The sequence below is a fragment of the Ochotona curzoniae genome, unplaced genomic scaffold (genome assembly GCF_017591425.1).
Source record: "Ochotona curzoniae isolate NIBS_2020 unplaced genomic scaffold, NIBS_Ocur_1.0 contig_3498, whole genome shotgun sequence".
In the NCBI taxonomy this organism is placed as follows: domain Eukaryota; kingdom Metazoa; phylum Chordata; class Mammalia; order Lagomorpha; family Ochotonidae; genus Ochotona; species Ochotona curzoniae.
The window spans coordinates 3,218,504-3,246,139 of NW_024465885.1; positions in this window are offsets into that span (position 1 = coordinate 3,218,504).

Consider the following 27,636-nt stretch of genomic DNA (forward strand, 5'->3'; position numbering starts at 1 on the left):
CTCTCCATAATCCACTGGCTGACATAGTCCACCTTAGAGTCTCCGTTTGCCCAGATATTCACTGTCAACACTTGGCTGGGGTAGGTGATCTATTTTTATGTCCTCCATCTTCCGTTACTGTACCAGGTGTCCTCAGAAGACTTCAATGTACAATGGACTGCCATATCCTCCTTATGCACTTGGATATGCTGTCCACTGCCCCGTCTAAGCCACTGAGGAGGCCCAGCTCTGACACACACACTTGAGAGTCAGACCATGGAAACTGCAATTCCCTCCATGATTGGGGTTCTGAATCCAGCAATTCAGCTGGGAAGATCCCCATAGAAACTTCATCTGAGGTGATCCCAGACCTGGTTCTTGTGTGTGCTTGTCAATACAGGGTCTGGCACTGTCCTTTGCCCCAAACTCCATGCACAATTGGTGGTTACAATTGCTGTTCTGTCTCTAGCTCTGCCTTCTACACAAACTAATAGGTATTGCAACCCAGTCTAGTACTACCCACCACCCACTTGGCCCCATAAATCAGTGGGAATTGCAACCTAGATTAAGTGACCCTCACCATGTCCATCCCCTGAACTGGTTCCTGTGCTTGCCAGTATCTACAGTAGACTGGTCCAGTCTGTCCCATATCTCTTTCAGCTCTCATATATGTCAAGGGGCACTGAAGCCTAGTTAAACCAAGCCAGTGTCACTATCCAGTCCACACATGTGCTAACAGGTGCCACATTCTGTTTTTCCATGCCTGCCCCACTCCTTATTCTCATGCTCATTAGTTAGAACTACAACCCAAGAGGGAGGTGCCCACTGTTTCCCTTCTAGGCCCACTCCCACTCCAAGATCTTGAACTCTCCAGGTGGTTCTGCAGTTTAACTTGATAGAAGTAGCCCCTCCACCCGATCAGCATTGGCCAGCTAATGATGCTGTGGCAAAATCCAACTCCCGACACCCACTCTGACTTATGCATGCACCAGTAGAAATAATCAACCCATCCTGGCTTTCCCCTGATCCAGCTCACATGAGGCCAGCAGGTGTTGTAGCCCTGCCTGGTCTGGTCTGTTCCCATCACAACTCTATGCTCACCAGTGAGAATGGTGATACAGCAGGGGAAGTCCCATGTAGTCCCCTACCAAATTGTCCCCCTCCTCTCCTGGGCCTCATGAGCACTGTGACCCAGTCTGGCCTGGCCCACCTCACCTGGGCATTTGCCAGTGAGTGCTGTAGCCTGGCTGGGCCCGGCCCACCCCTAGTTCCAGCTCATGCTGGTGGGGGCTACAGCGTAGCCCAGCCCAGTTCGCTCCCAGTCCTGGCCCTCATGTGAATTGCTTATGTTGCGATCCAACCTGGCCTGACCCACACTCCATTCTGGTGCTTGGATTTTGGTTAGCTCCCAACCTGCACCAATGTATGTTGGTGGGTACTATTACCTGGCCTGATCTTGGTTGCTTCCCAGGGTGGTTCTTGCACTTACCTGCAGGTACTGTGTCCCAACAGAGAAGTTCCCCAAGCTCCTCCATTTGAACCTCTCCCAATGTCAGATCTCGTACATACTGGTGTATGCATGGGCCAGCCCTACTTAGTCCACATCTTCTCTTAGCAGGAACAGTGGCCTTTCCTGACTGGCCTTCACCCATTCCAGTTCTTACTATTGGGTGCTATAGCCCAACCAAGCCTGGTTCACACCCAGACACAGATCACATATGGCTCAGCAGGGGTAGAGACCTTGCCAAGTCTGTTCTATATGCAGCCTGGTTCTTATAAGCACCAGATGGTGCTGGAGTCCAGTCCAGTCTGGTGCATCCCAGATTCAGTTCACATTTGAGCCAAGGGACACTTAAGCCATGTCCAGACCAGATAACAGCCCCCATTCTGGCATTCACACTCACCAGTGGGCACCACAACCCAGCCAGGGTGTCCCCTTAGCTCCCCAACAAAGCCTGTTGCAGTCGTAGATATTGCACATGCCAGGGATTGCTCTGACCCAGGTTGGCATAGTTCCTACCCTGTCTTGGCCTTTGCCTTTGATGCTGTAACCTGGCCTGACCCAGCTTGTCCCCAGTCCCAACTCTCACTGGTGGGTGCTGGAACCCAGTCTTGCTCAATCTGTTCCCACCCCTGGTTCATGCAAGCTTATAGGTGTGTCAGCCTAGTTTGACATGACCTGTTGCTCCAGACTGATTTCTGCACTTGCCAGTGAGCTGCTTTCTTGGCTCTGCCCAGTCCACCCCCTTCCAAAACCAATCCACACCTTTGCCAATAGTTGGACTACCTTGCCCAGCTTGCCTGATCCCCAGGCCTATACCATGTGCTTACTAGTGGGACTTGTGACACACTAGGGGAGATTCCTAAATTGCCCCACTCGGCCCTCTGGCTGACCCAGATCTCATGCATGCCAGCAGGTGCTAAGCCCTTGCCCGGCTTAGCCTGCCCCTCTATCTTGGCCTTTGAATGAGCTGGTGAACATTGTGGCCTGGCCTGCCTCACAACCTATTTTAGGATGCACATTTGGGTGCTATACCCTGGACCTGCCCAGACTATTGTTGGTCCCTGTACCCAGAAGTGATGGCAGGCTCCATGGTCACATCTAGCACAGCCTATCATCACCCCAACTCTTGAGCTAACCAGCAGGACTTGTATTTCCACAGGTTTGGACCCACATATCCCCCACAGAATCTATCCACGGGCCTGGTTCTCTCACGTGCTGGTTATTGTAATGGCCCTGCCTAATATGACCTGTTCCATGCTAATAAGCCCAACTCAGGACTCCCATGTGGGCAGGTGCATGAGTCTGATCCATATACATATTCCAGTCTCTCCCCTCCAAACCACCAGGTCTCAGCCCCTCGCGTACATGTAAATATAGTGGTCCTGTCATTGAGTGTCCCTCAGGATTAGTTCCTCACCTACATGTACAGTGGCGTTATCCATGGATGTCCCTAGGAAGTGATTGCAACCCCCCAAGACCCCAGAGCTCATCACTGGGCGGTCAGTGAGTGAAGCCCAGCCTCATTGGTCTCTGGCCATCCACAAGCCCATGATTCACCCACCAGTTGGCAGAGATGGATGGGGAGTTAGGATTCCCAGCAGGAAGCCTGGTCCAGGATGGATTCCCCAAGTCACAGCCATGTGCCTGGGAGATTCAGACCCCTGCACCTCTGAGCAGACTTACCTGGACTCTAGGAATATTATCTTGTATATTTAAAAGTTTGCTAGAAAAATAGATCCTGAAATTATGGGAGAAACATGCTTTATCTAACCTGATTATGGCAATCCTTTATTTTTTATGCATTTTATGTAATTTATGTATTATGCTTAAGTAAAGCTGGAAAACTGCCACTAAGAAAGGAAAAGTCTATGTTGTGTCCGACACTCTCTTATGTGCTAAGTATAATAATCCTTTTCTTCATTTATTTGTTCGTATAGTAACAAAGCCATTAACTGAATAACTACACAATCCTTATGGCTTTAAGCATTGCAATCAAGAACACAAAACAAAAAGAGAGTTAATTACCATGAAATTCTAGCATTCTCTGGAGGTTAGAGAAAGCTTGTTGGGGAAAATGACATTTACTGCAGGATGAGTGCTGTCTGCATACAGTTTAGGTGCCCTCAAGTGTTTATGCGTCAAAACTTAATACTTCACTTTAATATGAAGTATTAAAGGAATAGAAATATCATCTCACTAATAAATTTAGGGGCCAGGTGTTTGGGGAATGATTAGAATTCTATGAGACTACCTATATGGACCCCTCATGAGTTAAATCTGGTGCTTCATAAGAAGGAAAGAGAAGTGACTGACGTGTAACCACAAGGACATGTCCTGTCTCTTGCTGTGTTCTTTTTTGCATCCCACCCCACTCCTGGATTCTGCTTGCAAGAAGATCATCACTAGATGATGCCTCTTGGCACTGTGCTGTCACAATCATAGTCAAATAAACCTCCTTCTCTTTATTAAGTAGAATACATCAGGTATTTCATTATAGTAATGCAAAACAAATCAAGACATTGGGGATATAGGAACAGCCCTGAGAAGGGGGGCTTGAGTCTGGATCTAACCAGGTGGCATAAGCCACATAGTGACTTAAAAGAGAAAGTTTAAAATAAAGATAATTATCAAGGCAAGAAAAACATTGACTGCAAAAACGAAAAGGGAATCTTATGAAATATCCAGGACTAAAGTAGAATACTTAACATACCTTTTGAAGTTGATATATGAAGGAAATGTGGTTGTATTATATAGGAGAGTGAAGTTTTCTAGGTTACCTTGACCAAGAATGACTCACAGTCCTTGTGCATTGAGAACAATACTGTAGAAAACATATGGAGTCACAGAGTCACACTAGTAGACAACCACATAGAGGGAGCTGCAATGGAGAGGACCCTTTTCAAGATCCCAGTGCACTGCTCTGTGTGGTTCAGGCTAGTTACTTGAGGCTGCCAAGTATAAAAACAGGATTAAGGAAAGGGTGCATTTGTTAATGGGACCAGGCCCACACTTTTTGCTGCTTTCATCAAGAATTGAAGAAAATATGGGATGGTAAGTGGTGGAGAAAGCTGTACCATGAAGGCTTCCATCACTATGAGATTATGTAAGCCAACCAATGGAAAAAACGTCATGCTCTCCAGGAACCTGGGCAAAGAGCCAATGGAACCAGAAAGAAAGATCCTATTGTCTCACAGTGTCTCTTAGTTGAATAATCTCAACTGCCAAGGCTATACATTATGCCAGCTGTCGATAGGGTACAGGTTCATTTTGGTTCATTTAGACAACCAAATGTGAACTTTCCACTTTGATGCCATAAGTTCATTAGTGGCATAAGAGAGAAGGATGTCTCAAGCAACCAAACAACACATAGAAAGCCCTCTGGGAAATATTCGGTGTTTTTGAGAAATTGAAAGAAAGGCACTATGGTTTGTTAAACCTCCTTTGGAATGGTAAGAGATAAGAACAAAGAGAGAGAGAGAGAGAGAGAGATGTCAAAAAGCAAAGTAAATAAGTGAAGTCATAAAGGGAATCTACTGGCTTTCATAAGTTAATATTTTAGGGATATTATAAGTTTCCAGCAAAGTTGTATGCAGTAGCTCAAATAGAGACAAATGGAATTTGTCATTCTCCTCATCTTGCTTTTTCCAAGTGTCTTACTATGTCTTCAAGGTAACAGTGGTTTCCTTTTGGCATACGATAGATGCCAAGGAGTATCTAGAGGTTTTATGCTTCCTTCTTGATATGCAGAGGAACCCACAAACATGAACTCCAATTTTATGAACTCCAATTTTCCGTGGAATCAGTACAGTTTTGCTTTCTCCTAAGAATTCAATTGATGAATGAGTTCTTCTTTAGTGTCACTTTCTCAAGTTGGTTGTATTTTCTGAATTAAAAAAATGTGTGTGTGTGTGTGTGTGTGTGTGTTGAATGGCTGAAGCCAATAAGCCAAGAAGGGTCCACCAATTAGGACTTCTTAGATGATCAACTTCCTCAGAAATGCATAATATTTTGTGTTATGTTTTAGGGGAAGAAATAAATAATCTGATCAGTTAGCAAATTTAATAATTTAATAGCAAAACTATACCATCCCAAGTAAGAGTGCCAACAATGTGGCGTGTGTAGTGTTAAAAAAAAAAAAAATCTGGTTCCAGCTCATCTCATGTATAGGTAGTTGGTGGCAAAAAAAACAAGGTGAAGGGAAGAATTACTAGACTGTGGAAAGCTTCCAAATGAGAGAGAATAGTGATGAAAGAAAATGAGAGGTGTATGTAGATTCAAGCATTGAGTGAGTTTTGAGACTTGGTTGCTAGCTTGCTTCGAAGGCTTGCTTCGAATTCTCACTTTTCAAGGTTCAATTGCCTAGGAAGGAAGGAAATTTTTTTTCTGAGGATTTGATGGAGGTTGATCTTAATGAACTCATTTTGGTTTTAGATTTTAAGTGAGCTTGAGACTAGAGGAAAAGTTACAATCATTATTTAAGGATTGTTTCAGTGTTTGAAATTTCCAGTTTTACTAAAAGTCTGGCCACAGTTCCTAAAGTGAAAGGACACATGAAAAGTACATATAATGTATTTAAGTACAAAAACATATTTAGATAATATATTTAGATATTACAAGACATCAAATCAAATCAAGTATAAAATTATATTAAAGCCTACCTTATTCTAAGGCAAATTATTAGCAATTGCTAGCTCTATAAATGCATTAAGCATCAGTCACATTGGACTCAGCGCGTCCTCTGAGCTTTGCTTCTGAGGATTTCTTTGGGCATTAATCCAAGCAACGTGTGGTCACCTTCCAGAGCTCTCCTCTGCCCTGGCTTTGTGTTGCAGGAGTATTTTCTTTCTTTCTTTTAGCCTTCTCTTGCTCAGATCTAAAGTATGCCTTTCCTTAATGGAGAGCTCCTCCCATTTGGATGACTTCATCCACAAGGTCCGTATTTAGTCCTTTATTCAGCTAGTACTTCTGAGACAGCCTGGAAGGGTGTGCAGCAGGAATGACAGGGAGGGAGTAGAATGAAGGAGTCCAGATTCAAGGTGAATCCACTCTCCTTTGTCAGCTCTCAGTCTTTATTATTTAACACTTCTGATACTTGTGTGATTTTCTGTCTCTGGGTCACAGTTTCTAAATCTTTTTTTTAAGAAAACTAATTCATTTATTATGTTATTTATTTGAAAAGCATATAAAGAGAGAAAAAAGAGAGAGAACTCCTCTATCTGTTCTTTCACTTCTCAAATGTCAGCTGAAATGGGCTGGGCTGACTGTAGGAACCAGGAACTCAGTATGCTCTCCTTCCCAGGTGGCAGAGTAGCAAGGCCTTGGCTGTCACCTGCTGCCATCCAGGGTGTACAGTAACAATGGAGAGCTGAGCTGGGTCTGGGCCCAGGTACAGCAGAAGGGATGTGGATGCCTTAAGAAGCAGCTTGAGAGTACTGCTTCAGATGCTGCTTCTAAGTCTTTTTTTTTTTTTTACTCGCAATGGATTCAAATCCAGTGTCACTGGGCTTTTTTGAGCAAATAAAGTATGTTTTGAGGAATTTGTGTTATAAAAAATTTAGAGTTGATATGAGAGCTAAATTATAATAGGAAATCACCTCTTACTGATATCAATAGCATCATTATTAATTTGATCATTATGTATCATTTGTAATATTTTTTCTCCAGTAAAAGGAGGTTAATAAATGGAATGAAGGAAATACATGCTCACAATGCTGAAACGAAGTTCATACAGTCCTTCTTTGATATGAAAACCAGGTTTCTATGAAAGATTCAAAAGAGGAACAAAACGATGCTTTTCCCAAAGGGGTAAAATTTACAATAGAAATCAGTAAAAAGGCAGCAGCAGAGGCAGGGAGAGAGGAAGAGAAAGAAATCATGTATTCTTAAAAGAATCACAAGTGCTTGCTAAACAGTGTGCTTCATGTCTGGATAGAGCCACTAGTACAAAAATAGGTTCTGCTACACAGACGGGTTTGTGTTCTGTTAAGTCCATTAATAGAATAATATCCCCTGGCACCAGTAATAACCTACTTAACCTGTATAATGCCTGAAGCTGTGCAATAGCAGTTACTCATCAGCCAATGTGATTATAGTACAGAATAAAGACACAAAGTGAGAATACTATACACCAAGATGTTAAATTTAGGACTAGAATCAAATTCCTCAAATTCTGCATATTGGTAGAAAAAAAAAAAAACTCCTGGTGGTTACTTCATGATCTGAGCAGAATCTTTTTAGTGAGACTGAGAAAGGAACTAGAGGAAGTTCAGTATACTATTCACATAGGTCATGGCAAAAGAATCCAGGAGACGAAAGTTCCAAGAAGTGTGGAGCTTTTACCTGGGGCAGATAAGTCACTAAGAAAATTTCATTCTCCTATTGCCGTTTCAACTGTGAACTCTCTTTGTTCCTTAAGCCCAGCATTCATAACCAGTTCCTCCATGGAAACATTCCTAGAGAATGACGTGCATATGCAAAACAAAGTTCTGTTGTTACATAGGTTGGCACATCCTCTTAATAATTATGTACTCACCAGCAGGTGCAAAGCAATGAGAATTACAGAAAACACGGCTCAATTGAGGGTGAAGATTGTCCTCAGGGGACATTCAGTAATGTCAGGAGGCACTTTCTGTTGTCACAGTTTTGGAGTGTGGTGGGGTGGGATGCACTAGTGGCATTCAGTGTGAAAAGGCCAGGGATACTGCTAAGTATCTTGTAACATAAAAAGAGTTATCCAGCCCAAATTATCAATGGATTTAAGCTTGAGGGAAAGTGACGTAGTGTCTCACCGGAGAATTCATTAGGAATGCAAACTGTGAAGCCCAAATCTGTCTAATGAAACAGAAACTGAGGTGAGTTCATCCTTGTGGTTTAAGACGTCCTCCAGGTGATTCTGCTGAATGACTCAAGTTTCAGAGCAACTAATATAGAGATGATTTTGAATGGACCCAACAAACATTGGTTAACAAAAAAAGTTATCATAATTACAATATGTTCTGATAAATATATACATTATGGAATGGTTGCCTAGAGCATTGATTCCCACATTTAGAGTTTATGGGTGAGAATTCTTACCCTCCCTTGGTAGTACTCTGGAATGTGTTATCACCATTGACTGTAGGCGTCACACAGCACAACAGAGCCTCAGAACTTCTTACTAAAATATTGTGGCCCTTGTTCAACATCTCAACAGTCTTCTCATGCCATAGGCTCTGAAAACTGCTCTTTTACTCTCTGATTTTATGAATTTTAACTTTTGGATCCCACATGTAAGAACATGCAGAATATATTCATGTCTGACCTATTTCACTTACCATGTTTTCCAGCTTCATCCATGTTATTCAAAATGCCAGGATTTTCATTATTTTAAGAGCTGAATAATATTTCATGGTGGATAGACAGATAATAGATAGATTTAGATCTCACATTTTCTTTGTACCCTCCTTAATTGATGGATACCTAGGTTGATTTCATGCTTTGGCTGTTGTGAATACTATCAATAAATATGAGAGTAGACATCTCTTTCACAAACTGATTTTACTTTTCTTTTGATGCTAAAGAGTGGGATAACTGGTAGTTATCATATGGTAGCTCTATTTTGAATTTTTCAGAAACTTCCATATTGTTTTTTTTTTTTAATTGTACTGTTTTAAATCCTCCTCATCAACAATGGACAAGTACTCCTTTTTGCCCACAGCTTTGGTAACACTTGTGTTTTGTCTTGTTGATCAAACCATTCTAGCAGATGTAAAATGATAGTTCATTATGGTTTTATTTTGTATTTCCCTGATGATTGGTGACATTGAACTATTTAAATGTGTTGTTTTGAGTAATACCTATTCAAATCTTCTGCTTGTTTGAATGTATTATTTATTCTCTTATTATTGGGTTATTTGAATTCCTTGTACATTTTGAATATACTTTATCAGGTATGTAATCTGTAAATATTTTCTTCTGTTCCGTAGTTTATCTCTCCATCTTTTGGATTAATTATTCTGCTGTGTAGAAGCTTTGCAGTTTTCTGTAATCACATTTGTCCATTTTTGCTTTTCCTGTTGGTCATTTTAAAAATCCATTGACAATACAAATGTCACAGGACTTTTATTCTAAAAATTCACAGTGCTAAGACTGTACACATTCATTCTGAGGTTATTTTGTATGTATGTGAGAAGCTGGTTTAATTTATTCTTTTGCACATGAATATCCAAATTTGTGAATATAATTTATTGAAGAGACCGTCTTGTTATGTCCATGTTATTTTTGTTAAAAATACAAACACACACATTTCTTTCTGGGTTCCATATTCTGTCATTTGTCTATGGGCCTTTATGTGAGTAGCATGCTGGGCATTTATTTATTTATTTATTTATTGTTACTTCAGATTTGTAGTGACTTTAAGTTTTTAAGGAGAATTTTTCATATTGTGTTTCTGTTTCAATATTATGGGAGTTATTATCATTTTCAGTACTTTTCTCTTTTAACTATAATGGAGAATTCTGAATTTGTGTCCTCTTTTTCATAGTGAATTTTAAACTTTCCTATGTTTCAACGATCTGAATTAATAGCCTTTTCTTTCTACTTGCTTTGGCCTGTCTCAGCTCCTACTGCTGTAGTTATTTGGGTAGTGAAGTGGCAGATGGAAGATTTCTTTCTCTTTCTTCTCTCTCTCTCTCCCCTCCCACTCCTGTATCTCCCTCTTCCTTCTCTGTAATTGTGTCATTTAAATCACTTGATTAATATTAATTAATTAATACCCTGTTTTATTAGTCACAGTACAGCTAGAGAGAGAGAGAGACAGAAAGAGAGAAAGATCTTCCATCCGCTAGTTCACTTCTTCCATGGCCAGAACAGCTGGGAGTAGGTCTGGTCGAAACAAAGAGTCAAGAGCTTCTTTCATGTTTCCCATGTAGGCAGCAAGGGCCCAAACACTTGGACCATCTCTACTGCTTTTTCAGGCCTTTCGCAAAGAGCTGGATTATAAAGGGGGCAGATGAAACCCACACTGGCTCTCACATAGGGCACCAGCCTTGCAAGTGGCGGCTCTAACCTCTGCATCACAGCAGTGACCCCTAGCAACAATTTCTTTAAGCAATCTTTTCCATTCTTCTATCTCTTTTTTTATTTTCTTTGAACACCTGTAAATAAAAGACTGCTCACTTGATTTGTCCTATAAATACCAGAACTTTCATCGCTCCTTATTTCTCTTATCTCCTCTGTACATTTTCAAACAACATGTCTTTGCATTCAGAAATGGTTTCTTCTGCTTGAACAATCCTGCTATTGCTATTGTTAAAGCATCTATCATCCACTGTAACTTTCAGCTACAGAATTTCTGCTGTTTTTATATCCATCTCTATTACACTTCTCACTTTATTGATTTGATGTTCTGTTGAACAGTTGGGATACTTTTTGTGCTGATGTCGCTTTGGTTTTGCATGTATCTTGTTGTCTTATATTGACATCTGCATTTTTGGTAGAGCCTTCATTGCTTCCAGATTTTCTAAGCTTCCCCCTCTGGGGATTGCAAAGACACTGCCAAGACAGGGTACAGCAGCTCAGAAACAACTAAGAGAGCATCTTTGTATTTTCTGTGTACTTACATCAGTGCAGATCAGAGTTGACAAATATCTGGGTCTTTAGTGACGATGGCTGTGAAATTCTGGGGCTGAAAAGATCCCTCTTGTCATTGGGTTTGACTTGTCGGCCTTTTTGCTGTGAAGATGGAAGCAGGGCCTGATGAGTGTTGACTGGGGTCAGTCACAGAATTGAGATTGGAAGCAAGAGCACCCAGGAAGGGACTTGGGGCCTGGGATTCAGGAGAGCAATGGTTGCGGGTCTGGATTGCTCATTGGTGATAGCAGGCCAGGTGAGGGTGCTTGTGAACAAACAGGGTGCCAACAACAGGAACCTAGGTGTGTAGAGAGGTGCAGTCGCTCCAGAACCAGGGTGGGGCTCAATTCTCTGTGAAAGCTTAGTTGATCTCTGAGGTGTGAGCATATTCAGAGAGGCCTTGGCTTTCTGAGCAGGCCTGTTATTGTAATGGCCTTAGAGTCAGAGGCGTGGGCACAGGTCTAAGGTAAGGGCCGGCGGAGTGACCATGGACACTGACAGGGAGGCACACACACAGGAGGTGCGAGCTCCTATATAAAGCCTCACAGTAGCAGCTGCTTTTTAAGGGGTGATGCTCAGTCATATCCCTCCTAAGGTTTACGCTAGGAGTGGTTGTTGCTTCCCTCATAGATGAAGATGTCAGTGTCCTTTGATGAGGAGAGACCACAGTAGTTTCTCCCATGGCGTTCCCTCTTTGTGCCTGCCTCCTAGCATCTAAGATGTACTGATCTCACCAGCAGTCCTTTTCATGGGAGCATTCTCTGTTTTGTGTTTTGTTTTGTATTTGTTTTTCTCCACTGTGTGACTTTACATGTTTAGTGTGTCCTTGAATCCCCTCAGGGAAATTTTTGTTGGTGGTTAGCTGTCAATATTTTTATGGGAGTTAAGGACTAGTATCTTCATTCTGTTACTCTTGATATTAGTATTCTGACATAGTTATTTTTCCAAAATTTATCTGTTTATTTGTTTGAAAGGCAGAATGATAGAATGACAAACAAAAATAGAGATTTTCGATCAACTGGTTCACTCCTTAAATGGCTTCAATGACTGGGGGTGGACCAGGAACTCAATCTGGGTCTTTCACATGGTTGGCAGGGGCCCAGCCACATGCACCAGCTTCTGGTGCTTTCCCAGGGGCATTAGTGGTGAGCTGGATCAGAGGTGGAACAGCTGGGACTCAAACTAATGCTCCAGTATTGGATGCACAATAAGCAAGCTGTGGGTTGTGCCATAATGCTGCCCACCCCTCAAAGTTAGTAAATTGTCAACTTCGTTATCTTACAAAAATCGAGTTAATTTATATTATTAATTGTGAGACACTTCACCATCTAAAATGATCATAATTGAGTTTAGTCACACTTTGTGTTCTGTAAGGAATGACCCAGCCCTCACCAACCATTCTGTGACTCTGATAGTAACCATAAACTGAAAGAAAAGACTGGGAATTTTTCTGATGGCACAACAACTTGTTAGAGAAACTATACTAAGTACAAGCTGATGACTTACATTCAAGTGGGAATTTCCTGATATGATTAATAGGTAAATTTCAGTGATTCAGCATTCAAAGTAATAAGATTATCTATTAGAATAGTCAGACATGAGCTCAACAAATCTGTGATGTACAAAAACTGAAATATCAGTACAGGAACTCATTGTCAAGGATTGAATATGGTTTGTTCCCTGAAACTCATGGTAGAATTGGATTACCACTGTGGCAATGTTGGGAGGTGGGACCTATAAGAGGTAATTGGGCCATTCAGAGGAACTGATGCTTTTCTTGTCAGATTGGGTTCACCTTCTTCAGTTACCAAAAAAGCAGGTTGTCATAACACAGGCTTCTCCTGGCACCCTTTCTTTCACATGAGCACCTATTGTTCCTACCACTTTCTGCCGCAGGAACTTGGGTGCTTTGTGTCCATAGTCTTAAGGTTTGTGGAAGACTAAGATATCTGCTGGAAGAAATAAGCAAAGTTATAGAAGGAGATGTGTGATTACTTTTGGCTATGTATAGTACAACTTGGGAGCACAGAGATGATTTAAATACAGGATTTCTGCTTAAGACAAAAGCAACATAGCAAAATTTGGAAACCCAACTCTGATCATGTACACAATTAAAATGCATGCAAGGGTTCATCATCCAGCCAGTGTAAAAAAAAATAGCAACTAGAAAGAAACCAGATGCTATTAATCAGAAGAATGCCCAAATGAATTTCAGTGACATTTGAGGTATTTGTCTAAAGGACTTGCTACCCAGAAATAACTTTGCAATTTGCTCCCTGCACTGCAATGCAATGTTCCTTGGCTCACGCCAGGGCTCGAGCATGTCCAAGTACAGCTTAGGTTATTATGCTACAGGACACAAGTTGTAAGCCTTGACAGGGCACACACTGTGTGTGCAGAGTTCAAGAGGAGTAGCTACAGGACTATCTCCGACTAGGTTTCGAAAGGTGCATCAGACTGTCTGGAAATCCAGGAAGAGACCTACCATGAAGGTGGAGCTGCACAGAGTTTCCATGGAGCCATAGAGATAGAGCAATTAATGGAAACTCAGAGCATTAGAGACATTGGCAATGGGCAATGTCTGCCTGGAAAGCTACAGGTATCAGTGTGCCACTTCATCTTGAGAGAGCTGCAGTAGGAATCAAGCACAGCAAAGCCAGAGCTGTGGCCCTGACTGATGTCTCAGAGACCCAAAGCCCCTAGTATCTCCAGAAGATAACTCACATAAACTGAGTAATTACTTTAAAATGTAATATCTGTTCTCTTGGATTTCAGAATTTTATGGGGCCTATCACCCATTTTTCCTGGGCAGTTCCTGAGTTTTAGAGTGAAAGCGTACACTCTATACCCTCCCATCACTTTATTTCAGAAGTGATATTAGACTGCCCTCTTTTAGTTCCTGCATGCAAAACCTGATAATACTGTGCTACACTGATGGATTTTAAATCTTAACAATCAGAAACGTGCCTGTGCAAATTTATTAATCTACAAATTCCTCGTACCTCATCTATAAAGACTTTGCTGAAGTTCCTAACCCAGGTGTCTGATTTGAGAATTAATCTACTCCATATTTGGTTGCCTTGCAATATAATTTCTTTCTGCATAAAGAACCATAGTTCCAGTGATTGGCCTGATGTATCCATACAAAAGGACTTATTTTTTATTTCTGAAAAGAAATGGAGAACCTGTTTTAATTTTGCAGGCTTAAAGCTGTGAGAAGATTCCATTGGGTTTTCTGAGACACTGGGCTTTCAGATAAAAATTTGGGATGATTGGATTGGGATGGTTGTATTTTTCATTGTAAGAAAGACTTAAATTTTGAGGTATTCCTTCACCAATCTCATACTGAAATTTTATCACCTTGCACTAGGGTTGGGAGGTGGGGAGTTTTAGGTTATGATTAAATCAATAAGAGGCACTCCATGTCATGTGACAAGGTTAATCTTATTTAAAAAAAGAGTTATTGTTCTTTTTGTCTTGCATTATAGCAGAAATAATGCTCATTAAGTTTATTACTATGAAATGAGTAAGTAATCAGCAGGGCATGAAACTATAAATAATAGGGTAGTTGTTTTGCAATACACTTCCTGAATTTGTTTACAATGACTTCATGAAGACCTCGCTTTGGTTTTGTCTAATCCTATCTAGAATTTCTGTGTTCTACCAATTACATGAAAACACTTAAGTATCTGCATTTACTATCAGAGGATTTTAATATCTGTCACTTGTAAGTCCAGATTAAAGAAAGTCTTTAAAAAGAAAGTCTTATTTACAATTAATCATTCCTGATTTTCTCATGTACTAATTCTTGTGGTGGTTTCCCCTTATCTATAGGGAATGTGTTCCATGATCCCCAAAGCTGTGGGTGCATCAAAACTTACATATGCTACACATGTCTTTTTAATGTATGTATAGCATTGATAAATTAGGCACAATAGTATGTCAACAATAATACCTGGTAATAAGACAATTATATCAACAACCTTTAATAAAAGTTATAATGTCGTCTCTTTTCTCTCTCAAAATACTGTATTGGGTACTAGTTCATATTCTGGGTGCTCCACTTCGTATCCAGTTCCCTGTTTGTGGCCTGGGAAAGCAGTCAAGGACGGCCCAAAGCTTTGGGACCCTGCACCCACATGGGAGACCTAGCAGAAACTCCTGGCTCCTGGTTTCAGATCATCACAGGTTTACCCATTGCGACTACTTGGGGAGCGAACCAGCAGACAGAAGATCTTTCTCTTTGTCTCTCCTCTCTGTAAATCTGCCTTTCCAATAAAAATAACTAAATCTTCGAAAATGTCAAACTCCATCATTCTACTATTTAAGTGTATCCTGGTATACTGTAGATGTATGATATTTGTCCTTTGGGGACTGGCTTATTTCCCTGAGCATAATGCTACATAAGGTTTTCCACTATCTGTGGTTGACCATGCATCACAGAAACCACAGCAAGTAAAACTGGCAACAGTAGGAGATGACTGCCTTTTATGCAGGTGGTTATGAATAAACATTCCTTCTTAAGTAAGTAAAATGAAACTTTCTTATTTACTGATTAAAAAAAAAAAGATTTACTTATTTGAAAGACAGAGATATGGGGAGGGAGAGAGAGAGAGAAAAAAATCATCCATCCACTGGATCACTCTCCAAATGGCTGGAACAGGTGGAGCTGCGTCAGGACAAGGTCAGGAGCCCAGAACTCCATCTTGGTTTCTCACGTGAGCACACAGGGAGTCAAGCACTTGGACCATCTTCTTTGCTTTCCCAGGATTGTAAGCAGGAAGCTGAGACAGAGAAGCAGTACAGCTAGGACTCTAACCAGCACTCCACTATGGATGTCGGCCTTGAAAACAGCAGCTTAACCCACTGTGCCACAGTGCTGGCTCCGACTGGTACTTACTGAGTAGAAATGTTTCATTATGTGTACATAATAATTAAGCTAAAATTACTTAGGTAATGGAAGAGACGGCATAAATAAAACAAAGTATTTCACTTTCTTGTTAAGACTCAGAGTTTCGTTTGACTTGGTTTTGTTTGGCTTGTTGGTTATCTCCCAGCTTGGGTCCTCTCAATATTATGCTAATATTTGATGGATGTGTATTTTGATGGATGTGTCTTTTTCTCTGAGATTCTGTTTCCTTTTTGTCTGATTTTGTTATTTTTTCCATCACAAAAATATTATCATACATGATGGAGCAGTTTCCCAACCCATGGCGTTCTCTGTGGATGGGCTTGTCAAACCTCTCAGCTATTGCTACTAAATTATGCATCACAGGTCTCCTTTCTTCAGTCATCCCATTTTCTCTTTCTCTAAGGAAGCTGCTAATTTTGATTTCATTTATTTTTCTATAGTGAGAAAAAAACTTAAGAACAATGATATCAAGCAATAATAGTTTTCTAATTAACAAACTTGCTGATTAGATTAAGTATAAAAGAGCTCTCTGGCCCAATTTAAAAACATTTCCTGGAGTGTTTCTGTATCATTGAAACTGTTCAGTGACAGCTGAAAGACGGTGGACTAGAGGACCCTTGTATGCTTTCTCCACAACAAAATACCAAAACAAAGAAGTGCTCTCCCACCAGAGGACTTGAGGGAAAGGGCTGGAGCATGGTAGATATTCAGCAGAGATGGCACAAATCATGCAAATTCAGGCTGGTTTTGAAAACAGGGGATAAAGAACAAAGCAGCCGTTACCCTAGCTCCGAGTTGAGATCCACCCCTTAGGGGCACATTGCACAGTAGAGAATGAGTGAGCAGGAAGCTCCTGGCAGTACCTACTAATGTGAAAACACTTGAGCTGTCTGTTTCTGCAGAAACCTGGAGCCTAATTGGCCCTTACCCCAATTTGGGGAGCTGTCAGAGGATCCACCACCATTGTATTGCCCGAGAGATCCAACCCGTGTACCTGTGCCACTCCCCGGTTCTTGCTGCACTCCTCCAATTGAACCTCACCTACCAAGATTCCAAGAAGAGCAGCCAGGTGTGCTGCTCAAAGTGAATCTACCACTGAGAAGCCCCAAAACCTTGGGAAGCTTCTCAGTAGCCCACACTCCTGCACACCGCACCCCCCACCCTTTGCCCTGCTACAAACAGTCAGCTTATCACCTCACCCACTCACTGTAGCCTTGAGAAGTAGTTTATTTTTGTAGCAAAAAAATGGAAGCCCATGCATAGATTTTTGTTTTCATGATTTGCGGTGGACTTTTTGAAGACTCTTCTTGTAAGGGACACTTATGGAATAGGAGTTGATTTACCCATGGAAACCTTAACGGCTGGAAGAAAATGAGATGATACACTAAATGTCCTGAGAGAAAAAAAAGTGTCAGCCAGGATTGTGTCTAGGATTTTTAGGGTATAATTGCTGCCTAAGGACATCCATAATAAGGCCAATGTGAGTGTAGTGAGGGTTGAACCCTGTGTGACTCCCAGCGATGGGGTCACAGAACTTGCTGATGAGTGTGGGGACTGCGACATGGTGGTTTGGAGGGGAGAGTCCGTAAGATCTATTTGGGCCAGATTGATTCACTAACCCACATGGGAATCTTGGGTTGGGCTATTAGTGTAGAATATTGCTGACTGCCACACACCAGTCCACATGAAAGCTATGGCTGGGAGTCTGTCTGGCAGGTCTAGGTACCAGTACCTGATTGCATGTTCGAACAGGGGACAGGTCACATTAGGCAGGGCCATGACACTAATCAGCACATAAGAGAACGAGGTTCTGGGGTAGATTCTGTGGGGGATGTGTGGGCCCAAACCTGTGGAAATACAAGTCCTGCTGGTTAGCCCCGGAGTTGGGGTGGTGATGGGATGAGCTAGGTGTAACCATGGAACCTGCTATCACTCATGGGTAAAGGAAGTGACAATAGTCTGGGCAGGTCCAGGCTGTAGCACCCGAATGTGCATTCTAAAACCAGTGTGGGGTGGGCTGGGCTGCAATGTACACCAGCTCATTCAAAGGCCAAAATCGAAGGCCAGGCTATGCAGGGCACTGGCCTAATGTCCACTGGCATGCATGAGATCTGGGTCAGCTAGTGGATCAAGTGGGGAAACTTGGGAAACTCCCCTAGTGTGTCACAACTCTCAATGATGATCACATGGTCCAGGCCTGGGGATCGGGCAAGTTGGGAAAAGTAGATCCAATGGCTGGCTAATGTGTAGGTTGGTTATGGAAGGAAGCAGACAGGACAGGGCTGAGCAAATCTTATCTCACAAGAAACAACAGCATTTAGCTGAAGCATAGGTCATGCCAAGCTAGGCTCTTACACTTACTGGTATGCATGTGCCAGGGAAACTAGGCCATGGCACTGAAGGAAAAGGCCAAGACAGGTGAGGAACTATGCCAAGCTGGGTCAGAACAACCATTGGCATGCGTGTAATCTATGGCTGGAAACAGTCCTGGTTGGGGAGCTAAGAAGACACACTGGCTGGGTTATGGTTGCCCCTGGTAAGTGCGGGGACCAAGGTGGGGTCTGTGTTCTGATCTAGAGATGGCTGCTCTGTCCCTTGGCAGAAATGTGGACTGGGACTGGGCGCACCAAGCCAGGCTAGACTCCAGCACCATCTGGTGCTTTGGAGGACCAGGCTAGATGTAGGACGGACTAGGCTAGGTCTCTGCCCCTACTGAGCCAAATGTGAGCCATGCCTGGGTATGGACGAGCCTTGGCTGGGCTAAAAACATCCAATAGTAAGAATTGGAATGGGTTGAAGGCCAGTTAGGAAAGGCACTGTTCCTGCCAGGACAGGAAATGGACTAAGTAGGGCTGGCCCATGTACATGCCAGTATGCGCGAGATCTGGCACTGGGAGAGGTTCTGATGGAGGAGCTTGGGAAACTCCTTTGGCAGCACATAGCCCTTGTAGGTGAGCACAAGAACCATGATAGGGAGCAGCCCAGACCAGGCCATGGAAAGGCACCCACTGAAATGCATTTGGCATAGTATGTGGGTGGACCAGGCTGAACCATTTGACATCAACTGCTGGCAAATCTGAGCACCAGAACAGCATGTGGGTCAGGCCAGATTCAGTCACAACACATGCCAGTACACATTAAGGCTGGGATTGGGTGCCTGCTGGACTGGGTTACGTTGTAACCCCCACCAGTGTAATCTGGAATCGGGGGTGGGATGGGCTAGGCCAGGCCACAACACCCACTAGCAAATGCCAAGGTGAGGTGGACCATGCCAGACTAGGCATGCCAGACTAGGCTCCAGCACATGTGAGAACCAGGGAGGGAGGTGGAATAGCCAGTAAGTGGAATATGGAGGGCTCCCCTGCTAGAGCACCACTCCCACTGGAAGTGTGAATTGGGATGGGGGCAGACACCAGACCAGATAGGGCTACAATACCTGTGGGCCTCATGTGAGCTGGATTAAGGAAAAGCCTGGCTGGGTTGACTGCTCCTGCTAGTGGAGGCATAAATCAGAGTGGGTGAGGGTTGGTTGGGCTTTGCCACAGCATCAGCTGGCAGATGTTGCACAGGAGGCTAAACTACAGAACCGCTTGAAGAGTGCATGATGTGAAAGCGGGCCCAGAAGGGAAATAGTGGAGCACCTCCCTCTTGGGTTGCCTCTCCTACTGGAGAAAACCAGGACTGGGGCAGGAGTGGCTGGACAGAATGGCACCCACCAGCATGTGTGTGGGCTGGATAGTGGAGCTGGTTGGGTTGAACTAGGCTTCAATGCCCATTGACATGAGAGTTGAATGGGATGTGGGACAGACTGGACCAATCTGCTGTATGAACTGTCAAGCATGGGGACCATGGTAGAGGGTGGGCCTGGTGAGGGTTACTGGGAGCCGCTCCCACTGGTTTATGTGGCCAGGTGTGTGGTGGGCAGGAATGAGCTGGACTACAACACCTACTGGTTTGTGTAGAAGACAGGTCTGGAAACAGAACTGATCCAGCAATTGCAACCACCAGCATGTGTAAAAGCTGATTGGGGTGACAGACTGTGCCGGACTCTCTAACTGAACTGCTGATTTCAGAACTCCAGCCATGAAGAGAAGTGTAGGTTCCATGGTCTGACCATGGAGTGCAAGTGTCAAATCTGAGCCTCTGAGGAGGCTCAGTTGGAGCAGTGGGCAGCATGTCCAGGTGCACATGGAGGATATGGCAGTCCATCGGAACCTGCAGAGGATACTTGGTACCACAACAGAGGATGGAGAACAGAAGAAATCTACCAACTACTCAAGCCAAGTGCTGGAAGTGAAAATCTAGGCAAATGGAGACTCTAAGGTGAACTATGTCAGCCAGTGGATTCTGGAGAAATTTCAGCGTGCTTGTAATGGTGAGATTGACAGTGATTCATAACTGTTGAACTACAAAGCCACTTGAGCAGGACCCTTGGCGCATGCCCCACATCGGAAACCTGGGATGGGTGGGAAGCTGGGTGGGGCGTCTCCCTTTATTTCCTCCCTTACGTCAGGTACAGAAAAAAATAATAGTAATGTGGAAAATATGGTCTCACCCACTTTCCTATAGCCTTGACCCTTTGTGCCCTAATGAACTATGTAAAGATGACCAAATAAAATAATTAAAATTTTAAAAGATATCAAAAACTGAAAAAAAAGAGAAATTGCATAAATTTGTGAAAGCTGAGTGTGTTCAGTTATCACTAAGTAAATGCAAAAAATTCAAAAGAGAAATTTTAAGAAACGAAAATGTCAAGATGACATGCCTAAACCTCTGTAATGCAATACAAATAGTACTAAAAGGGAAATTTGTACCAATAAATAATTGCCCTTTTTAAGGGGAAAAAAGATTTCAAATAACCAACTTAAGCAATGGGACTCAAGGATATAGATAACTAAGAGAAAATGAAACTCTAAATTAGATTCACAATGAATAACGTGTGAAACAGTAATAAAACAAAATTCTGGTAAAAGCAAGCTGAAGGCCAGACGGCTTCACTGCTAAATTTATCAAAGTTTTAAAACTGATGCCAATTCTCCCTATACCTTGTCCCCCAAAATGTTTTACAACAAAGTAGATGGCTATACTTTAAATAATTTAGTGTATATTTTATTTATATGTTTACTTACATTTTGTTAAGATTTATATTTTATAAAGAACTGATAAATGTTTAAGGAGATGGAAATGTTAATAACCCTGACTTGATCACTGCATGTTGTTTATATCTATCAAAATATTACTTTGTATAAATATATATAATGATTATCTGCTAGTTAAAGTAGGTAAATAAATAGATAAAATTCCAATGAGACACTGTAAATATTCCTGTTTTTTTTTCAATACAAACAATGTAAATAATTGCCCTTTTTGTAAGTTGTTGATGCTTGATTCAGAATTCCACCTCATTATCCACTTGAGTCTAACACAGTCACATTGCTCAATCAAGAGTCATTTTCAAGAATGTTATTTTCCAACTACTGGGAATAAAGTCTTTTCGTGAATATGTGTGCTATATCTTTGCTAAAAAAGATAACAGGCCTCAATGTTCTGAGATACAAAAGTAGCCCTGAAACTTTCCTAATTGCTGAATTAATAACATTAATTCCTCCACTTTCTATGCCTGACTTGTTTTTTGTTGTTGTACCTTTTTAGTATCTATTTTTTGCAGGTTTTTGCAATTTTCCTACCAAGTTATGCTGTTAGTAAAATCAAACTGAAATTTTAATTGTTTAAGTACAAGTAACAGTATTAAGCAACATGCTTATAAAAATAATCAGTGGCTTAAATTGTCCCTCCAAATCTTGATTTATAGTCAGGACAAAGTAACATACTTTTTTTTAATATAAGAAATTTGATTTTTTGTTCAGTTTTAGGGGATTTTTTAAAAATTGTTTTTCCTGGTTCTCCAAATGGCCAAAATGGTCAAAATGGCCAGAGCTGAGTCAAGCTGAAGCCAAGAGCTAAGAGCCAAGAGCCAGGAGCTTCTCCCGGATCTCCCAAGTGGGTGCAGGAACCCAACCATGTCAGTCATTCATTGTCAGTTGCTTTCTCTGACCATAAGCAGGAGGCAAGATCAGAACTGGAGCATCTGGGATGTGAAATAGTGCCCATATAGGATGCCATTCAGCAGGCAGAGACTTAGGCTTGCAGCACTGGTCCCTTACTGTATTTTTAGTTAATACAAGGCAATCAATTGAGCCATTTCAAACAAGCAGGCAAAAAATGTATCATTTATTTTATTTTTCACAACAAGCGTAGATTAAGCTTTTTGGTTCTGTTTTTCTCCATTTTAATCACTTGTTTCCTGGTGATCCCAAATGTCTTGAGATTTGAAACATATTTGTCAAACTCATGGTATTGAAATACCACCTCCTTTTTCTTGAGGACTGAATATGCCAACACTGCCTCAACGAGACCGTTTCCAAACAAATTCCTCCCTCAAAGAAGTTCCACTTGCTGCTATGCAATGACTTTAACCAGGGCCAGAAGATACCGAAGGTTGTTTTTGTTTTCCTCCTGGCATTGACGCTCACCCGCGAACTGTAGACAAAGCCTCTCTGTTACTAAAGAGCACTGACATATGGGAGGAGAGAAAAAGGAATACTTTAGTCTTCCCATGTCAACTGAAAGCATCCTAAGTACTGCTGTCTCTTGCACCCTCTAAACACATGATTTTTGAAATATTATAACGTGTTTTTGTAAGTTGAAGAACTATATCATTGCTTTTGTCTCTTACTATACCAACAATGAAGTTCAGTTATTCAAGAGCAAACAACACAACCATGAACATGCAGAAAGAAGGCTATTCATTAGTTCACAATACAGTCAAGTCACAGGCCATGAATTCAGGAGGTACAACTTTGTAAGTATCATTTCAGGAATGAAACGAATGTGTGAAGTGACAGTGATAGCCACAGAAATGTGATTTCCTTTCAGTTGTACTGTACTGCTTGACACACCCACAAGCGCATGCTTAGAAGTTAATCTTGCATCATCAGAAATTTCTTTACCCTAGATATTATGAGCTTATGAGAGCACAACTGAGACAGCTAGAGGAGCACAAGCTAAGTAAAGTACATCATTGTCTTAGAAATATTTATTCTTCATCTTGCTCCATACCAGTCTCTTTTCCTTGGCTTCAAGTTTTAATGATGTTAGGAAGCCAGGTAGATATACTAAGAAATAGAAGAAATATACTAAGAAATAAAAGAAATCCAATGTTATGTTCTCCTTTGCTTCCTCACTTAATCCTGAAAATGAAGGTAAAAACTGACTCACTATTAAGGACAGTGGAGCATGAAAATTAACGACCTGTGGTTACATTAGCTAGCACTTGGCAGATCTTGGATTTAAATTGACTCAAATATGCATCGTGCTAATATCCACTCATATCTATCCTGCTGGATGTCTCTTCATATTCAGGCATTTTGCATGAAAGTGCTGAATTTTCTTTTTGACCTGTATTGTTTATGCCATAGTATGAGCACCTTAAGTGTTAAAGCCCCAAACAGTGATAATGCAATTTCAAATTAATAAAATACTTTGTGTTTTGAAAGTTCTTTTGCTTATAGTCCTCAAACAATATAAGATGAATACATTATGCTATCTGCTTTATAAAAACTAGGAAGCAAAAAAACACAAAAAATTAGAAAGCCAAGATGGGCATTTGGTGCAGCAGCTTAGCTGCTCTTAGGATGCCTGTATTCCATATTGGATTGCTGGTATTCGAATGCAGGCTACACTCAACATTCAAGTTTCCTGTTAACGCACACCCTGGGAGGCAGTAGCTGATGACTCAAGTACCCATATAGAGACTTGCATGAAGTTCCAAGGACCAGTGGCCTGGACCAGATCTGGCTCTTACAAGCATTTGAGGAGTGAACCAAATATGGAAGCTTCTTATTTCTTCTCCTCCTCTTCTTCCTCCTCCTCCTCCTCCTTCTTCTCCCTCTCCTTCTCCTCTTCCTCCTTCTCCTCTTCATCTTCTTCCTCTCTTACCCCTCTTCTTTAAAATAAATAAAATACATAAGTAAGAACTAGGAAGACATTGATTAAGAAGGCAACTAACTGGTAGGAAGGGGCACTGTGATAGTGATATCAGAACATGAGCCTAGGTCTCTCAGCTCTGAGTCCAGAAGAGCTACGCTGCCCTAGTGTACTCAGAGCGTATTTTTGAGAAAACACCTGCAGTGTTGCTTTGGAAGGGCACAACATCAAAGGAACAACAAAGAAGGTACATTTTTTCCATTGATCCCTAACAGTGGTTTCCTTCCTCTAACGACTTGAGGTGTTATTTTCTCTCCAGCAACTGCCAGATGTTTGACCTTCTTTCTCCCGGAGTTAGGATGGACTTTACCCCCATTTTCTTGTAGCTTCATTCAGTGAGAACTTCAGACACAACCAAATCTTCTGCATGGTGAGTACAGAAACATTGCTGCTACCAGTATGACTGCTGAGCCTAACTTGGAACAGTCCCCCTACTTGCTGTTACTGCCAAGACAAGAAGGCCCTTTATCCACTCATACATTCATATCAGAGTTCTTGTTTTGTTTGAATCAACCTTTTCTCCTTATGTGATGAGTTTTCTTGCAACACATAGCATGTAGGGACTCGCAGGCTTTCGCCTTTGCTCTTGGCAGCAGTTCTGAAATCTGATGCTGTTTCACAGTGGCACAAAGCTTTGAAAAAAAAATTATAGAATAAAGGCGACACTGAAAGAAGAATCTTCAAAAAAAAAAAAATAGAATGGAGAATCAAGGAGCACAAATAAAGAATCCTTTCAAAAGTCAGTCAGAGGACAAAACCAGCTCCAGAAATCAAGATGAAGAGAAGGGAAAGATCTTGTGCTCTATGGTTTATCACACTAATCCCCCACCTGTGGTGCTAGCATCCCATATGGATACCAATTCCTTTTCTAGATATTCTACTTCTTTTTTATAAGATTTATTTATTTTCATTACAAAGTCAGATATACAGTGAGGAAGAGGGACAGAGAGGAAAATCTTCCGTCTGATGATTCACTCCCCAAGTTGTCACAATGGCCATAGCTGTGCCAGTCCGAAGCCAGGAGCCAGGAGCCTCCTTTGGGTCTCCCACATAGGTGCAGGGTCCCAAGACTTTGGGCCGTCCTCGAGTGCTTTCCCAGGGCACAAGCAGGGAGCTGGATGGGAAGTGGGACTGCTGGGACTAAAGCCAACGCCCACATGGGATCCCGGTACATGCAAAGCAAGGACCTTAGCTGCTAGGCCATCATATCAGGCCCCAGATATTCTACTTTTGATGCATTTCCCTGCTAATCTCCTGGGAAAGCAGCAGCAGATGATCTAAGGTCTTTGGCCCTGTTCCTACATGGAAGACTCAAAAAGAAGCTTCTGGGTCCAAGTTTCAGACCAGCCTAGCTGTGGCTGTTTGTGGCCATTTAGGAGAACGAACCAGGAAACGCAAGATCTTTCTCTCTGGCCCTCCTTCTCCCTCTCTATATGTGTAACTCTGATTTTCAGGTAAAATAAATAAATCTTTAAAAAATACTAGTGGATAAGACATTTTAGCAAAGTATTTTAGGTAAAGACTATGCCTTAAAAAAAAAAAAAACTTTGTACACAACCTTTGTTCTAATTGTTTTCTTCTTCACTGGAGAATGCTGACTCCACGTGGCTTGAAAGAGATGGAGATCTCAAGAACTTCAAGAAAGGCTGCAAAAATCCATTGAGAAACTTGGGACAAAATTACGCTAAGCGTTTCTATTTTGCTAATCAATTGTAATTTATTGATATCATTGATCTGTTGATGTCAGTTAAGGCAGAAGTTCAAATGTAACATGTCTCTTCCCAGTTCAGTGTATCTTTTAGTTAAAAGCAAAAATCCATCCTGTGCCAAAGTGAAATTCATTATCAAAGACAGCTTGTGGCTTTGTCAAATGTGTTAATAAATATTTTAAATGTATGTATATGTTGATTTTAAAATTAGGTTGTGACTTGTCCCCCAGTATTAACAATTCTAACACAGCACTTAATTAAAACCATTACTTAAAAACATGTGAGATTCAGTCACATATTCAGTCATGATATTCTGGAACACCTGAGCAGTATCTCCAAGACTTACATTTAAAGTACTTGCTTTTGTCATCCACATATTAATATCAAGTGTACAGTGCAGTTCTCCCCAGCCATTCTACTTCCTCCTGTCCAGCACTTGAATTTAAGTTTTACACGGATTTACAAATTCTGATTCTTCCTCACTGATTTTAATTTTCCAACTCCAGCAAGCACCTGAGATTGCCATTCCCATTCTAACGGCATCAGCAAACTTTCCTGTCTTACCTTCCTGTTAATTTCTTCTTTCAAGATACCTGGAAACACTATTCAGTTCTTGAAACCCACACTGTTTCTTTTTTTTTTTTTTTAAAGATTTATTTTTATTATTTTTTTTTATTGGAAAGGCGGATATACAGAGAGGAGAGAGAGAGAGAGGAAGATCTTCCGTCCGATGATTCACTCCCCAAGTGAGCGCAACGGGCCGATGCTATGCCATGCCGATCCGAAGCCAGGAGCCTCTTCTGGGTCTCCCACGCGGGTGCAGGGTCCCAAAGCTTTGGGCCGTCCTTGACTGCTTTCCCGGGCCACAGGCAGGGAGCTGGAAGGGAAGCAGGGCTGCCGGGATTAGACCCGGGTCCATATGGGATCCCGGGCGTGCAAGGCGAGGACCTTTAACCACTTGCGCCACCGCTCCGGGCCCCACACTGTGTTTCTGAATTAGTGAGCCATTAAATCACTTCACAGATATTAAATAACACTATATAAATAATCTTAAGAGATTGATGCCCAAAGTGGTCCGCACTGGAGACTGGACCGAGTTTCCAATTCCCATATTTGTGTCCATCCATGTCTCATTCATTCCAAGCATGTGTCTGTTGGGTGGACAGGCACATGTTAAATCTCTCTCTCTCTGTCTCTCTCTCTCTCTGTCTGTCTCAATCTTTCTCTTTCTCAGTCTCTCTCTGTTTCCTCTACATACTTCCCTCTGCCCTTCAAATAAGCTGAGGGAAAAAATACTGGTAGAAACATGAGAATTAAACAATTGCAGAACATGAAATGCCTTTCAGAAATCCTATAGTCACTAAAACATGGCTTGGGACCCACCAAAAAAAAGTGTCTTTTATGTTATAATGACATCATTGAAAATCACAACACAATTCACCTAAATTGAGTACCCTCTCCCCTTGAGGATCTTGATTAAATCCTGGTGCATATCACCTTCATCACTCCTCAAGTAATGCTCAGAGTCAAGGCACTTTACAGATAACAAGGCTTTTATAGTCACTTCACATGTAAAGAAGCAAATTACAGAGAAGAGAAGCAGTTTGTATGATGTCACAGAATTAGGAGTGTAAAAAACAGAGAGAGAGAAATCAAGCAAGGCTCTTTGATACCAGGCCAGAACTCTTTTGTTCTGTGTGATGGTGCAAGACCTGTGACAGCCACACAAGGGAAAAAAAGGAATAAGCATTTACCTAAGCCTTTAAGGACTTAGTATTATGAACTTTTCAGAAAGCTGCCAGTTCCTTTCTCTGGAACTCTAAAGAACACAAACGAGGTGGACTCTGAGTGGAGGGCAGAAGGCAAGTATAGTGCTG